Source organism: Stenella coeruleoalba (genome assembly GCF_951394435.1).
Source record: "Stenella coeruleoalba genome assembly, contig: scaffold_60, whole genome shotgun sequence".
NCBI lineage: Eukaryota > Metazoa > Chordata > Mammalia > Artiodactyla > Delphinidae > Stenella > Stenella coeruleoalba.
The window spans coordinates 465,859-483,811 of NW_027646020.1; the positions used below are offsets into that span (position 1 = coordinate 465,859).

The window sequence follows — 17,953 nt, forward strand, 5'->3', positions numbered from 1 at the left end:
AGCTATCGTCCAAAAATAGACTGAAGTAAGGCTGCCAAGAGGACTTGAAAGCGGGGCAGAATTGCAGGAAACCGATTTCAGGAGGTAGACTGGAATTGCATTGAAAGCATAGGAAAAGAGGCAGAACGTCCACAATGATGCACTTGGCCAAAAAGGGCATATGCGTTTTTTCCTGAATATACTCAGGAAAAAACGCATACGCCCTTTTTGGCCAACCAAGCAAGCTTGCAAAGGAAATCTGCACTACAATGAAGTCTCACTTCCCCCCGGTCAAAAGGGCCATCTGAAAAAAGTGTAAAATCCAGAAAGGCAGGACAGGCCATGGAGAACTGGGAGCCTTGTTATGCTGATGGGCGGGATGTAAATTGCCAACAACCACTCGGGAGAAGTGTATGGTGTTTCCTGAAACATCTAAAAAACAAAGCAACAGAACCTAGGGCACTTCCACTTATGGTCCTATAGCTTAGGGAAATTAAAATCAAAAAGACACAGCCACCCCAAAGTTTGGAACGGCTCTGTTTACAAGAACCTCATTTACAGTACAAGTTCAACATCGCAGAAAGTGAAAAATGGATAAAGAAGTTGTGGTATTTACTTACAAAGCAATATCACGCAGCAATGAAATCTGTGTCATCAGGCCCTTAGCAGCACAATGAGTGGATTCAGGTATGATGATTCTAACTGAAATAAGTCACACAGAAAAAGAAACATCATAAGATATCAGTAATACATGGAATGTAAACTTGGCAACACAGGAACTGAATTACAAAACAGAACACGGTCTCAAATTTAGAAAACCAACTTATGCTTGCTTAAGGGTAAAGGTGAGGTGGGGTGCTGCATAAAACCAGAGATTGAAATGAGCACAGATAAAGTTCCTTAAGTCAAATATGGAATAGACCAGAGCTACTCCTTGCTCAACGAAATGGACTCAACACCGCATATTAAACGCCTAAGAATGTACCTGACTAGTAAGTATCGTAAAACCTATGGATTGCTATGTCTCCAAAAGAGAATCAAGCATGTGTACAGGGGCATAAACGCAGCAGTGATAGGATTGGAGAGGTTCGGTGAGCAAATGAAGACCCTTTGAAGTCATATTGCATGGTACCCATTACACGGGTCTCAACTCTCCAGGTTTAAGGTATTCTTCCTTCAGCTAAAACATGCATGTGGAACCCAAGTATGATCAACCATGTGAACGGGAGACGTGTTCAAATATGTCTCAGTTTTCCTCCCCTGGTACTCGGGTGCAACATTCCAGACGCTTTACTAACACTCTCCCCACTTGGAGAGTCAGCGCCTTTAACCTCCTGTTTGGCCCAGTTTGCAATTTCTGTGGAAGATGAACAGGAATAGCGAGAACCAATGAGAGGCTAGCTGGAGGTGTCTGGACGGGCAAATTTAACTCTCATTTCCCACCAGGAAGAGGAAATAACCAAAGGCTCAGCGTGCCGTACCGGAACCAGATTAGGGCCTGAAGCCATCCTGCGGTGTTGCGGCCAGCTCAAAAGAAAGCGAGTTGAAGAAAGGAGCTCAGGGGCACTGTAATTCACAAACCTGCAGAGTTATAAATGACAGCTATCGTCCAAAAATAGACTGAAGTAAGGCTGCCAAGAGGACTTGAAAGCGGGGCAGAATTGCAGGAAACCGATTGCAGGAGGTAGACTGGAATTGCATTGAAAGCATAGGAAAAGAGGCAGAACGTCCACAATGATGCACTTGGCCAAAAAGGGCGTATGCGTTTTTTCCTGAATATATTCAGGAAAAAACGCATACGCCCTTTTTGGCCAACCAAGCAAGCTTGCAAAGGAAATCTGCACTACAATGAAGTCTCACTTCCCCCCGGTCAAAAGGGCCATCTGAAAAAAGTGTAAAATCCAGAAAGGCAGGACAGGCCATGGAGAACTGGGAGCCTTGTTATGCTGATGGGCGGGATGTAAATTGCCAACAGACACACGGGAGAAGTGTATGGTGTTTCCTGAAACATCTAAAAAACAAAGCAACTGAGCCTAGGGCACTGCCACTTATGGTCCTATAGCTTAGGGAAATTAAAATCAAAAAGACACAGCCACCCCAAAGTTTGGGACGCCTCTGTTTACAACAACCTCGTTTACAGTACAAGTTCAACATCGCAGAAAGTGAAAAATGGATAAAGAAGTTGTGGTATTTACTTACAAAACAATATCACTCAGCAATGAAATCTATGTCATCAGGCCCTTAGCATCACAATGAGTGGATTCAGGTATGATGATTCTAACTGAAATAAGTCACACAGAAAAAGAAACATCATAAGATATCAGTAATACACGGAATGTAAACTTGGCTACACAGGAACTGAATTACAGAACAGAACAGGGTCTCAAATTTAGAAAACCAACTTATGCTTGCTTAAGGGTAAAGGTGAGTTGGGGTGCTGCATAAAACCAGAGATTGAAATGAGCACAGATAAAGTTCCTTAAGTCAAATATGGAATAGACCAGAGCTACTCCTTGCTCAACGAAATGGACTCAACACCGCATATTAAACGCCTAAGAATGTACCTGACTAGTAAGTATCGTAAAACCTATGGATTGCTATGTCTCCAAAAGAGAATCAAGCATGTGTACAGGGGCATAAACGCAGCAGTGATAGGATTGGAGAGGTTCGGTGAGCAAATGAAGACCCTTTGAAGTCATATTGCATGGTACCCATTACACGGGTCTCAACTCTCCAGGTTTAAGGTATTCTTCCTTCAGCTAAAACATGCATGTGGAACCCAAGTATGATCAACCATGTGAACGGGAGACGTGTTCAAATATGTCTCAGTTTTCCTCCCCTGGTACTCGGGTGCAACATTCCAGACGCTTTACTAACACTCTCCCCACTTGGAGAGTCAGCGCCTTTAACCTCCTGTTTGGCCCAGTTTGCAATTTCTGCGGAAGATGAACAGGAATAGCGAGAACCAATGAGAGGCTAGCTGGAGGTGTCTGGACTGGCAAATTTAACTCTCATTTCCCACCAGGAAGAGGAAATAACCAAAGGCTCAGCGTGCCGTACCGGAACCAGATTAGGGCCTGAAGCCATCCTGCGGTGTTGCGGCCAGCTCAAAAGAAAGCGAGTTGAAGAAAGGAGCTCAGGGGCACTGTAATTCACAAACCTGCAGAGTTATAAATGACAGCTATCGTCCAAAAATAGACTGAAGTAAGGCTGCCAAGAGGACTTGAAAGCGGGGCAGAATTGCAGGAAACCGATTGCAGGAGGTAGACTGGAATTGCATTGAAAGCATAGGAAAAGAGGCAGAACGTCCACAATGATGCACTTGGCCAAAAAGGGCGTATGCGTTTTTTCCTGAATATATTCAGGAAAAACCGCATACGCCCTTTTTGGCCAACCAAGCAAGCTTGCAAAGGAAATCTGCACTACAATGAAGTCTCACTTCCCCCCGGTCAAAAGGGCCATCTGAAAAAAGTGTAAAATCCAGAAAGGCAGGACAGGCCATGGAGAACTGGGAGCCTTGTTATGCTGATGGGCGGGATGTAAATTGCCAACAGACACACGGGAGAAGTGTATGGTGTTTCCTGAAACATCTAAAAAACAAAGCAACCGAGCCTAGGGCACTGCCACTTATGGTCCTATAGCTTAGGGAAATTAAAATCAAAAAGACACAGCCACCCCAAAGTTTGGGACGCCTCTGTTTACAACAACCTCGTTTACAGTACAAGTTCAACATCGCAGAAAGTGAAAAATGGATAAAGAAGTTGTGGTATTTACTTACAAAACAATATCACTCAGCAATGAAATCTATGTCATCAGGCCCTTAGCAGCACAATGAGTGGATTCAGGTATGATGATTCTAACTGAAATAAGTCACACAGAAAAAGAAACATCATAAGATATCAGTAATACACGGAATGTAAACTTGGCTACACAGGAACTGAATTACAGAACAGAACAGGGTCTCAAATTTAGAAAACCAACTTATGCTTGCTTAAGGGTAAAGGTGAGTTGGGGTGCTGCATAAAACCAGAGATTGAAATGAGCACAGATAAAGTTCCTTAAGTCAAATATGGAATAGACAAGAGCTACTCCTTGCTCAACGAAATGGACTCAACACCGCATATTAAACGCCTAAGAATGTACCTGACTAGTAAGTATCGTAAAACCTATGGATTGCTATGTCTCCAAAAGAGAATCAAGCATGTGTACAGGGGCATAAACGCAGCAGTGATAGGATTGGAGAGGTTCGGTGAGCAAATGAAGACCCTTTGAAGTCATATTGCATGGTACCCATTACACGGGTCTCAACTCTCCAGGTTTAAGGTATTCTTCCTTCAGCTAAAACATGCATGTGGAACCCAAGTATGATCAACCATGTGAACGGGAGACGTGTTCAAATATGTCTCAGTTTTCCTCCCCTGGTACTCGGGTGCAACATTCCAGACGCTTTACTAACACTCTCCCCACTTGGAGAGTCAGCGCCTTTAACCTCCTGTTTGGCCCAGTTTGCAATTTCTGCGGAAGATGAACAGGAATAGCGAGAACCAATGAGAGGCTAGCTGGAGGTGTCTGGACGGGCAAATTTAACTCTCATTTCCCACCAGGAGGAGGAAATAACCAAAGGCTCAGCGTGCCGGGCCAGAACCAGATTAGGGCCTGAAGCCATCCTGCGGTGTTGCGGCCAGCTCACAAGAAAGCGAGTTGAAGAAAGGAGCTCAGGGGCACTGTAATTCACAAATCTACAGAGTTATAAATGACAGCTATCGTCCAAAAATAGACTGAAGTAAGGCTGCCAAGAGGACTTGAAAGCGGGGCAGAATTGCAGGAAACCGATTTCAGGAGGTAGACTGAAATTGCTTTGAAAGCATAGGAAAAGAGGCAGAACGTCCACAATGATGCACTTGGCCAAAAAGGGCGTATGCGTTTTTTCCTGAATATATTCAGGAAAAAACGCATACGCCCTTTTTGGCCAACCAAGCAAGCTTGCAAAGGAAATCTGCACTACAATGAAGTCTCACTTCCCCCCGGTCAAAAGGGCCATCTGAAAAAAGTGTAAAATCCAGAAAGGCAGGACAGGCCATGGAGAACTGGGAGCCTTGTTATGCTGATGCGTGGGATGTAAATTGCCAACAGACACTCCGGAGAAGTGTATGGTGTTTCCTGAAACATCTAAAAAACAAAGCAACAGAGCCTAGGGCACTTCCACTTATGGTCCTATAGCTTAGGGAAATTAAAATCAAAAAGACACAGCCACCCCAAAGTTTGGGACGCCTCTGTTTACAAGAACCCCGTTTAGAGTACAAGTTCAACATCGCAGAAAGTGAAAAATGGATAAAGAAGTTCTGGTATTTACTTACAAAGCAATATCACTCAGCAATGAAATCTGTGTCATCAGGCCCTTAGCAGCACAATGAGTGGATTCAGGTATGATGATTCTAACTGAAATAAGTCACACAGAAATAGAAACATCATAAGATATCAGTAATACACGGAATGTAAACTTGGCTACACAGGAACTGAATTACAGAACAGAACAGGGTCTCAAATTTCAAAAACCAACTTATGCTTGCTTAAGGGGAAAGGTGAGTTGGGGTGCTGCATAAAACCAGAGATTGAAATGAGCACAGATAAAGTTCCTTAAGCCAAATATGGAATAGACAAGAGCTACTCCTTGCTCAACGAAATGGACTCAACACCGCATATTAAAAGCCTAAGAATGTACCTGACTAGTAAGTATCTTAAAACCTATGGATTGCTATGTCTCCGAAAGAGAATCAAGCATGTGTACAGGGGCATAAACGCAGCAGTGATAGGATTGGAGAGGTTCGGTGACCAAATGAAGACCCTTTGAAGTCATATTGCATGGTACCCATTCCACGGGTTTCAACTACCCAGGTTTTCGGTATTCTTCCTTCAGCTAAAACATGCATATGGAACCCAAGTATGATCAACCATGTGAACGGGAGACGTGTTCAAATATGTCTCAGTTTTCCTCCCCTGGTACTCGGGTGCAACATTCCAGACGCTTTACTAACACTCTCCCCACTTGGAGAGTCAGTCACTTTAACCTCCTGTTTGGCCCAGTTTGCAATTTCTGCGGAAGATGAACAGGAATAGCGAGAACCAATGAGAGGCTAGCTGGAGGTGTCTGGACGGGCAAATTTAACTCTCATTTCCCACCAGGAAGAGGAATTAACCAAAGGCTCAGCATGCCGTGCTGGAACCAGATTAGGGCCTGAAGCCATCCTGCTGTGTTGCGGCCAGGTCACAAGAAAGCGAGTTGAAGAAAGGAGCTCAGGGGCACTGTAATTCACAAACCTGCAGAGTTATAAATGACAGCTATCGTCCAAAAATAGACTGAAGTAAGGCTGCCAAGAGGACTTGAAAGCGGGGCAGAATTGCAGGAAACCGATTTCAGGAGGTAGACTGGAATTGCATTGAAAGCATAGGAAAAGAGGCAGAACGTCCAAAATGATGCACTTGGCCAAAAAGGGCGTATGCGTTTTTTCCTGAATATATTCAGGAAAAAACGCATACGCCCTTTTTGGCCAACCAAGCAAACTTGCAAAGGAAATCTGCACTACAATGAAGTCTCACTACCCCCGGTCAAAAGGGCCATCTGAAAAAAGTGTAAAATCCAGAAAAGCAGGACAGGCCATGGAGAACTGGGAGCCTTGTTATGCTGATGGGCGGGATGTAAATTGCCAACAACCACTCGGGAGAAGTGTATGGTGTTTCCTGAAACATCTAAAAAACAAAGCAACAGAACCTAGGGCACTTCCACTTATGGTCCTATAGCTTAGGGAAATTAAAATCAAAAAGACACAGCCACCCCAAAGTTTGGAACGGCTCTGTTTACAAGAACCTCGTTTACAGTACAAGTTCAACATCGCAGAAAGTGAGAAATGGATAAAGAAGTTGTGGTATTTACTTACAAAGCAATATCACTCAGCAATGAAATCTGTGTCATCAGGCCCTTAGCAGCACAATGAGTGGATTCAGGTATGATGATTCTAACTGAAATAAGTCACACAGAAAAAGAAACATCATAAGATATCTGTAATACACGGAATGTAAACTTGGCTACACAGGAACTGAATTACAGAACAGAACAGGGTCTCAAATTTAGAAAACCAACATATGCTTGCTTAAGGGTAAAGGTGAGTTGGGGTGCTGCATAAAACCAGAGATTGAAATGAGCACAGATAAAGTTCCTTAAGCCAAATATGGAATAGACAAGAGCTACTCCTTGCTCAACGAAATGGACTCAACACCGCATATTAAACGCCTAAGAATGTACCTGACTAGTAAGTATCGTAAAACCTATGGATTGCTATGTCTCCAAAAGAGAATCAAGCATGTGTACAGGGGCATAAACGCAGCAGTGATAGGATTGGAGAGGTTCGGTGAGCAAATGAAGACCCTTTGAAGTCATATTGCATGGTACCCATTACACGGGTCTCAACTCTCCAGGTTTAAGGTATTCTTCCTTCAGCTAAAACATGCATGTGGAACCCAAGTATGATCAACCATGTGAACGGGAGACGTGTTCAAATATGTCTCAGTTTTCCTCCCCTGGTACTCGGGTGCAACATTCCAGACGCTTTACTAACACTCTCCCCACTTGGAGAGTCAGCGCCTTTAACCTCCTGTTTGGCCCAGTTTGCAATTTCTGTGGAAGATGAACAGGAATAGCGAGAACCAATGAGAGGCTAGCTGGAGGTGTCTGGAGGGGCAAATTTAACTCTCATTTCCCACCAGGAAGAGGAAATAACCAAAGGCTCAGCGTGCCGTACCGGAACCAGATTAGGGCCTGAAGCCATCCTGCGGTGTTGCGGCCAGCTCAAAAGAAAGCGAGTTGAAGAAAGGAGCTCAGGGGCACTGTAATTCACAAACCTGCAGAGTTACAAATGACAGCTATCGTCCAAAAATATACTGAAGTAAGGCTGCCAAGAGGACTTGAAAGCGGGGCAGAATTGCAGGAAACCGATTGCAGGAGGTAGACTGGAATTGCATTGAAAGCATAGGAAAAGAGGCAGAACGTCCACAATGATGCACTTGGCCAAAAAGGGCGTATGCGTTTTTTCCTGAATATATTCAGGAAAAACCGCATACGCCCTTTTTGGCCAACCAAGCAAGCTTGCAAAGGAAATCTGCACTACAATGAAGTCTCACTTCCCCCCGGTCAAAAGGGCCATCTGAAAAAAGTGTAAAATCCAGAAAGGCAGGACAGGCCATGGAGAACTGGGAGCCTTGTTATGCTGATGGGCGGGATGTAAATTGCCAACAACCACTAGGGAGAAGTGTATGGTGTTTCCTGAAACATCTAAAAAACAAAGCAACAGAACCTAGGGCACTTCCACTTATGGTCCTATAGCTTAGGGAAATTAAAATCAAAAAGACACAGCCACCCCAAAGTTTGGAACGGCTCTGTTTACAAGAACCTCATTTACAGTACAAGTTCAACATCGCAGAAAGTGAAAAATGGATAAAGAAGTTGTGGTATTTACTTACAAAGCAATATCACTCAGCAATGAAATCTGTGTCATCAGGCCCTTAGCAGCACAATGAGTGGATTCAGGTATGATGATTCTAACTGAAATAAGTCACACAGAAAAAGAAACATCATAAGATATCAGTAATACATGGAATGTAAACTTGGCAACACAGGAACTGAATTACAGAACAGAACAGGGTCTCAAATTTAGAAAACCAACTTATGCTTGCTTAAGGGTAAAGGTGAGGTGGGGTGCTGCATAAAACCAGAGATTGAAATGAGCACAGATAAAGTTCCTTAAGTCAAATATGGAATAGACCAGAGCTACTCCTTGCTCAACGAAATGGACTCAACACCGCATATTAAACGCCTAAGAATGTACCTGACTAGTAAGTATCGTAAAACCTATGGATTGCTATGTCTCCAAAAGAGAATCAAGCATGTGTACAGGGGCATAAACGCAGCAGTGATAGGATTGGAGAGGTTCGGTGAGCAAATGAAGACCCTTTGAAGTCATATTGCATGGTACCCATTACACGGGTCTCAACTCTCCAGGTTTAAGGTATTCTTCCTTCAGCTAAAACATGCATGTGGAACCCAAGTATGATCAACCATGTGAACGGGAGACGTGTTCAAATATGTCTCAGTTTTCCTCCCCTGGTACTCGGGTGCAACATTCCAGACGCTTTACTAACACTCTCCCCACTTGGAGAGTCAGCGCCTTTAACCTCCTGTTTGGCCCAGTTTGCAATTTCTGAGGAAGATGAACAGGAATAGCGAGAACCAATGAGAGGCTAGCTGGAGGTGTCTGGACGGGCAAATTTAACTCTCATTTCCCACCAGGAAGAGGAAATAACCAAAGGCTCAACGTGCCGTACCGGAGCCAGATTAGGGCCTGAAGCCATCCTGCGGTGTTGCGGCCAGCTCAAAAGAAAGCGAGTTGAAGAAAGGAGCTCAGGGGCACTGTAATTCACAAACCTGCAGAGTTATAAATGACAGCTATCGTACAAAAATAGACTGAAGTAAGGCTGCCAAGAGGACTTGAAAGTGGGGCAGAATTGCAGGAAACCGATTTCAGGAGGTAGACTGGAATTGCATTGAAAGCATAGGAAAAGAGGCAGAACGTCCACAATGATGCACTTGGCCAAAAAGGGCGTATGCGTTTTTTCCTGAATATATTCAGGAAAAAACACATACGCCCTTTTTGGCCAACCAAGCAAGCTTGCAAAGGAAATCTGCCCTACAATGAAGTCTCACTTCCCCCCGGTCAAAAGGGCCATCTGAAAAAAGTGTAAAATCCAGAAAGGCAGGACAGGCCATGGAGAACTGGGAGCCTTGTTATGCTGATGGGCGGGATGTAAATTGCCAACAACCACTCGGGAGAAGTGTATGGTGTTTCCTGAAACATCAAAAAAACAAAGCAACAGAACCTAGGGCACTTCCACTTATGGTCCTATAGCTTAGGGAAATTAAAATCAAAAAGACACAGCCACCCCAAAGTTTGGAACGGCTCTGTTTACAAGAACCTCATTTACAGTACAAGTTCAACATCGCAGAAAGTGAAAAATGGATAAAGAAGTTGTGGTATTTACTTACAAAGCAATATCACTCAGCAATGAAATCTGTGTCATCAGGCCCTTAGCAGCACAATGAGTGGATTCAGGTATGATGATTCTAACTGAAATAAGTCACACAGAAAAAGAAACATCATAAGATATCAGTAATACACGGAATGTAAACTTGGCTACACAGGAACTGAATTACAGAACAGAACAGGGTCTCAAATTTAGAAAACCAACTTATGCTTGCTTAAGGGTAAAGGTGAGTTGGGGTGCTGCATAAAACCAGAGATTGAAATGAGCACAGATAAAGTTCCTTAAGCCAAATATGGAATAGACAAGAGCTACTCCTTGCTCAACGAAATGGACTCAACACCGCATATTAAACGCCTAAGAATGTACCTGACTAGTAAGTATCGTAAAACCTATGGATTGCTATGTCTCCAAAAGAGAATCAAGCATGTTCACAGGGGCATAAACGCAGCAGTGATAGGATTGGAGAGGTTCGGTGAGCAAATGAAGACCCTTTGAAGTCATATTGCATGGTACCCATTACACGGGTCTCAACTCTCCAGGTTTAAGGTATTCTTCCTTCAGCTAAAACATGCATGTGGAACCCAAGTATGATCAACCATGTGAACGGGAGACGTGTTCAAATATGTCTCAGTTTTCCTCCCCTGGTACTCGGGTGCAACATTCCAGACGCTTTACTAACACTCTCCCCACTTGGAGAGTCAGCGCCTTTAACCTCCTGTTTGGCCCAGTTTGCAATTTCTGAGGAAGATGAACAGGAATAGCGAGAACCAATGAGAGGCTAGCTGGAGGTGTCTGGACGGGCAAATTTAACTCTCATTTCCCACCAGGAAGAGGAAATAACCAAAGGCTCAACGTGCCGTACCGGAGCCAGATTAGGGCCTGAAGCCATCCTGCGGTGTTGCGGCCAGCTCAAAAGAAAGCGAGTTGAAGAAAGGAGCTCAGGGGCACTGTAATTCACAAACCTGCAGAGTTATAAATGACAGCTATCGTACAAAAATAGACTGAAGTAAGGCTGCCAAGAGGACTTGAAAGCGGGGCAGAATTGCAGGAAACCGATTTCAGGAGGTAGACTGGAATTGCATTGAAAGCATAGGAAAAGAGGCAGAACGTCCACAATGATGCACTTGGCCAAAAAGGGCGTATGCGTTTTTTCCTGAATATATTCAGGAAAAAACGCATATGCCCTTTTTGGCCAACCAAGCAAGCTTGCAAAGGAAATCTGCCCTACAATGAAGTCTCACTTCCCCCCGGTCAAAAGGGCCATCTGAAAAAAGTGTAAAATCCAGAAAGGCAGGACAGGCCATGGAGAACTGGGAGCCTTGTTATGCTGATGGGCGGGATGTAAATTGCCAACAACCACTCGGGAGAAGTGTATGGTGTTTCCTGAAACATCAAAAAAACAAAGCAACAGAACCTAGGGCACTTCCACTTATGGTCCTATAGCTTAGGGAAATTAAAATCAAAAAGACACAGCCACCCCAAAGTTTGGAACGGCTCTGTTTACAAGAACCTCATTTACAGTACAAGATCAACATCGCAGAAAGTGAAAAATGGATAAAGAAGTTGTGGTATTTACTTACAAAGCAATATCACTCAGCAATGAAATCTGTGTCATCAGGCCCTTAGCAGCACAATGAGTGGATTCAGGTATGATGATTCTAACTGAAATAAGTCACACAGAAAAAGAAACATCATAAGATATCAGTAATACACGGAATGTAAACTTGGCTACACAGGAACTGAATTACAGAACAGAACAGGGTCTCAAATTTAGAAAACCAACTTATGCTTGCTTAAGGGTAAAGGTGAGTTGGGGTGCTGCATAAAACCAGAGATTGAAATGAGCACAGATAAAGTTCCTTAAGCCAAATATGGAATAGACAAGAGCTACTCCTTGCTCAACGAAATGGACTCAACACCGCATATTAAACGCCTAAGAATGTACCTGACTAGTAAGTATCGTAAAACCTATGGATTGCTATGTCTCCAAAAGAGAATCAAGCATGTTTACAGGGGCATAAACGCAGCAGTGATAGGATTGGAGAGGTTCGGTGAGCAAATGAAGACCCTTTGAAGTCATATTGCATGGTACCCATTACACGGGTCTCAACTCTCCAGGTTTAAGGTATTCTTCCTTCAGCTAAAACATGCATGTGGAACCCAAGTATGATCAACCATGTGAACGGGAGACGTGTTCAAATATGTCTCAGTTTTCCTCCCCTGGTACTCGGGTGCAACATTCCAGACGCTTTACTAACACTCTCCCCACTTGGAGAGTCAGCGCCTTTAACCTCCTGTTTGGCCCAGTTTGCAATTTCTGTGGAAGATGAACAGGAATAGCGAGAACCAATGAGAGGCTAGCTGGAGGTGTCTGGACGGGCAAATTTAACTCTCATTTCCCACCAGGAAGAGGAAATAACCAAAGGCTCAGCGTGCCGTACCGGAACCAGATTAGGGCCTGAAGCCATCCTGCGGTGTTGCGGCCAGCTCAAAAGAAAGCGAGTTGAAGAAAGGAGCTCAGGGGCACTGTAATTCACAAACCTGCAGAGTTATAAATGACAGCTATCGTCCAAAAATATACTGAAGTAAGGCTGCCAAGAGGACTTGAAAGCGGGGCAGAATTGCAGGAAACCGATTGCAGGAGGTAGACTGGAATTGCATTGAAAGCATAGGAAAAGAGGCAGAACGTCCACAATGATGCACTTGGCCAAAAAGGGCGTATGCGTTTTTTCCTGAATATATTCAGGAAAAACCGCATACGCCCTTTTTGGCCAACCAAGCAAGCTTGCAAAGGAAATCTGCACTACAATGAAGTCTCACTTCCCCCCGGTCAAAAGGGCCATCTGAAAAAAGTGTAAAATCCAGAAAGGCAGGACAGGCCATGGAGAACTGGGAGCCTTGTTATGCTGATGGGCGGGATGTAAATTGCCAACAGACACTGGGGAGAAGTGTATTGTGTTTCCTGAAACATCTAAAAAACAAAGCAACAGAGCCTAGGGCACTGCCACTTATGGTCCTATAGCTTAGGGAAATTAAAATCAAAAAGACATAGCCACCCCAAAGTTTGGGACGCCTCTGTTTACAACAACCTCGTTTACAGTACAAGTTCAACATCGCAGAAAGTGAAAAATGGATAAAGAAGTTGTGGTATTTACTTACAAAACAATATCACTCAGCAATGAAATCTATGTCATCAGGCCCTTAGCATCACAATGAGTGGATTCAGGTATGATGATTCTAACTGAAATAAGTCACACAGAAAAAGAAACATCATAAGATATCAGTAATACACGGAATGTAAACTTGGCTACACAGGAACTGAATTACAGAACAGAACAGGGTCTCAAATTTAGAAAACCAACTTATGCTTGCTTAAGGGTAAAGGTGAGTTGGGGTGCTGCATAAAACCAGAGATTGAAATGAGCACAGATAAAGTTCCTTAAGTCAAATATGGAATAGACAAGAGCTACTCCTTGCTCAACGAAATGGACTCAACACCGCATATTAAACGCCTAAGAATGTACCTGACTAGTAAGTATCGTAAAACCTATGGATTGCTATGTCTCCAAAAGAGAATCAAGCATGTGTACAGGGGCATAAACGCAGCAGTGATAGGATTGGAGAGGTTCGGTGAGCAAATGAAGACCCTTTGAAGTCATATTGCATGGTACCCATTACACGGGTCTCAACTCTCCAGGTTTAAGGTATTCTTCCTTCAGCTAAAACATGCATGTGGAACCCAAGTATGATCAACCATGTGAACGGGAGACGTGTTCAAATATGTCTCAGTTTTCCTCCCCTGGTACTCGGGTGCAACATTCCAGACGCTTTACTAACACTCTCCCCACTTGGAGAGTCAGCGCCTTTAACCTCCTGTTTGGCCCAGTTTGCAATTTCTGCGGAAGATGAACAGGAATAGCGAGAACCAATGAGAGGCTAGCTGGAGGTGTCTGGACGGGCAAATTTAACTCTCATTTCCCACCAGGAAGAGGAAATAACCAAAGGCTCAGCGTGCCGTACCGGAACCAGATTAGGGCCTGAAGCCATCCTGCGGTGTTGCGGCCAGCTCAAAAGAAAGCGAGTTGAAGAAAGGAGCTCAGGGGCACTGTAATTCACAAACCTGCAGAGTTATAAATGACAGCTATCGTCCAAAAATAGACTGAAGTAAGGCTGCCAAGAGGACTTGAAAGTGGGGCAGAATTGCAGGAAACCGATTTCAGGAGGTAGACTGGAATTGCATTGAAAGCATAGGAAAAGAGGCAGAACGTCCACAATGATGCACTTGGCCAAAAAGGGCGTATGCGTTTTTTCCTGAATATATTCAGGAAAAAACGCATACGCCCTTTTTGGCCAACCAAGCAAGCTTGCAAAGGAAATCTGCACTACAATGAAGTCTCACTTCCCCCCGGTCAAAAGGTCCATCTGAAAAAAGTGTAAAATCCAGAAAGGCAGGACAGGCCATGGAGAACTGGGAGCCTTGTTATGCTGATGGGCGGGATGTAAATTGTCAACAGACACTCTGGACAAGTGTATGGTGTTTCCAGAAACATCTGAAAAACAAAGCAACAGAGCCTAGAGCACTTCCACTTATGGTCGTATAGCTTAGGGAAATTAAAATCAAAAAGACACAGCCACCCTAAAGTTTGAGACGCCTCTGTTTACAAGAACCTCGTTTACAGTACAAGTTCAACATCGCAGAAAGTGAAAAATGGATAAAGAAGTTGTGGTATTTGCTTACAAAGCAATATCACTCAGCAATGAAATCTATGTAATCAGGCCCTTAGCATCACAATGAGTGGATTCAGGTATGATGATTCTAACTGAAATAAGTCACACAGAAAAAGAAACATCATAAGATATCTGTAATACACGGAATGTAAACTTGGCTACACAGGAACTGAATTACAGAACAGAACAGGGTCTCAAATTTAGAAAACCAACTTATGCTTGCTTAAGGGTAAAGGTGAGTTGGGGTGCTGCATAAAACCAGAGATTGAAATGAGCACAGATAAAGTTCCTTAAGTCAAATATGGAATAGACAAGAGCTACTCCTTGCTCAATGAAATGGACTCAACACCGCATATTAAACGCCTAAGAATGTACCTGACTAGTAAGTATCTTAAAACCTATAGATTGCTATGTCTCCGAAAGAGAATCAAGCATGTGTACAGGGGCATAAACGCAGCAGTGATAGGATTGGAGAGGTTCGGTGAGCAAATGAAGACCCTTTGAAGTCATATTGCATGGTACCCATTCCACGGGTTTCAACTACCCAGGTTTTAGGTATTCTTCCTTCAGCTAAAACATGCATGTGGAACCAAGAGTATGATCAACCACGTGAACGGGAGACGTGTTCAAATATGTCTCAGTTTTCCTCCCCTGGTACTCGGGTGCAACATTCCAGACGCTTTACTAACACTCTCCCCACTTGGAGAGTCAGTCCCTTTAACCTCCTGTTTGGCCCAGTTTGCAATTTCTGCGGAAGATGAACAGGAATAGCGAGAACCAATGAGAGACTAGCTGGAGGTGTCTGGACGGGCAAATTTAACTCTCATTTCCCACCAGGAAGAGGAAATAACCAAAGGCTCAGCATGCCGTGCCGGAACCAGATTAGGGCCTGAAGCCATCCTGCGGTGTTGCGGCCAGGTCACAAGAAAGCGAGTTGAAGAAAGGAGCTCAGGGGCACTGTAATTCACAAACCTGCAGAGTTATAAATGACAGCTATCGTCCAAAAATAGACTGAAGTAAGGCTTCCAAGAGGACTTGAAAGCGGGGCAGAATTGCAGGAAACCGATTTCAGGAGGTAGACTGGAATTGCATTGAATGCATAGGAAAAGAGGCAGAACGTCCACAATGATGCACTTGGCCAAAAAGGGCGTATGCGTTTTTTCCTGAATATATTCAGGAAAAAACGCATACGCCCTTTTTGGCCAACCAAGCAAGCTTGCAAAGGAAATCTGCACTACAATGAAGTCTCACTTCCCCCCGGTCAAAAGGGCCATCTGAAAAAAGGGTAAAATCCAGAAAGGCAGGACAGGCCATGGAGAACTGGGAGCCTTGTTATGCTGATGGGCGGGATGTAAATTGCCAACAACCACTCGGGAGAAGTGTATGGTGTTTCCTGAAACATCTAAAAAACAAAGCAACAGAGCCTAGGGCACTTCCACTTATGGTCCTATAGCTTAGGGAATTCAAAATCAAAAAGACACAGCCACCCCAAAGTTTGGAACGGCTCTGTTTACAAGAACCTCGTTTACAGTACAAGTTCAACATCGCAGAAAGTGAAAAATGGATAAAGAAATTGTGGTATTTACTTACAAAGCAATATCACTCAGCAATGAAATCTGTGTCATCAGGTCCTTAGCAGCACAATGAGTGGATTCAGGTATGATGATTCTAACTGAAATAAGTCACACAGAAAAAGAAACATCATAAGATATCAGTAATACACGGAATGTAAACTTGGCTACACAGGAACTGAATTACAGAACAGAACAGGGTCTCAAATTTAGAAAACGAACTTATGCTTGCTTAAGGGGAAAGGTGAGTTGGGGTGCTGCATAAAACCAGAGATTGAAATGAGCACAGATAAAGTTCCTTAAGCCAAATATGGAATAGACAAGAGCTACTACTTGCTCAATGAAATGGACTCAACACCGCATATTAAACGCCTAAGAATGTACCTGACTAGTAAGTATCTTAAAACCTATGGATTGCTATGTCTCCGAAAGAGAATCAAGCATGTGTACAGGGGCATAAACGCAGCAGTGATAGGATTGGAGAGGTTCGGTGACCAAATGAAGACCCTTTGAAGTCATATTGCATGGTACCCATTCCACGGGTTTCAACTACCCAGGTTTTCGGTATTCTTCCTTCAGCTAAAACATGCATATGGAACCCAAGTATGATCAACCATGTGAACGGGAGACGTGTTCAAATATGTCTCAGTTTTCCTCCCCTGGTACTCGGGTGCAACATTCCAGACGCTTTACTAACACTCTCCCCACTTGGAGAGTCAGTCCCTTTAACCTCCTGTTTGGCCCAGTTTGCAATTTCTGCGGAAGATGAACAGGAATAGTGAGAACCAATGAGAGGCTAGCTGGAGGTGTCTGGACGGGCAAATTTAACTCTCATTTCCCACCAGGAAGAGGAATTAACCAAAGGCTCAGCATGCCGTGCTGGAACCAGATTAGGGCCTGAAGCCATCCTGCGGTGTTGCGGCCAGGTCACAAGAAAGCGAGTTGAAGAAAGGAGCTCAGGGGCACTGTAATTCACAAACCTGCAGAGTTATAAATGACAGCTATCGTCCAAAAATAGACTGAAGTAAGGCTGCCAAGAGGACTTGAAAGCGGGGCAGAATTGCAGGAAACCGATTTCAGGAGGTAGACTGGAATTGCATTGAAAGCATAGGAAAAGAGGCAGAACGTCCAAAATGATGCACTTGGCCAAAAAGGGCGTATGCGTTTTTTCCTGAATATATTCAGGAAAAAACGCATACGCCCTTTTTGGCCAACCAAGCAAACTTGCAAAGGAAATCTGCACTACAATGAAGTCTCACTACCCCCGGTCAAAAGGGCCATCTGAAAAAAGTGTAAAATCCAGAAAGGCAGGACAGGCCATGGAGAACTGGGAGCCTTGTTATGCTGATGGGCGGGATGTAAATTGCCAACAACCACTCGGGAGAAGTGTATGGTGTTTCCTGAAACATCTAAAAAACAAAGCAACAGAACCTAGGGCACTTCCACTTATGGTCCTATAGCTTAGGGAAATTAAAATCAAAAAGACACAGCCACCCAAAAGTTTGGAACGGCTCTGTTTACAAGAACCTCGTTTACAGTACAAGTTCAACATCGCAGAAAGTGAGAAATGGATAAAGAAGTTG

General features: G+C 43.9%; 1 long non-coding RNA gene across 12 annotated transcripts in view; it reads right to left on the bottom strand.

Moving 5' to 3' along the window:
- LOC307181385 overlaps positions 1-17,953 on the bottom strand; it is a 420,414-nt gene that overhangs the window by 391,344 nt on the left and 11,117 nt on the right. The window contains exon 1 of one of the 12 annotated variants that reach the window (XR_013826629.1): positions 14,810-14,868. The exons of the other annotated variants lie outside the window; for them this stretch is intronic. This is a non-coding gene — a long non-coding RNA (uncharacterized lncRNA). Of the gene's footprint in view, positions 1-14,809; positions 14,869-17,953 lie in introns of those variants that run through there. 12 annotated transcript variants of the gene reach the window in all.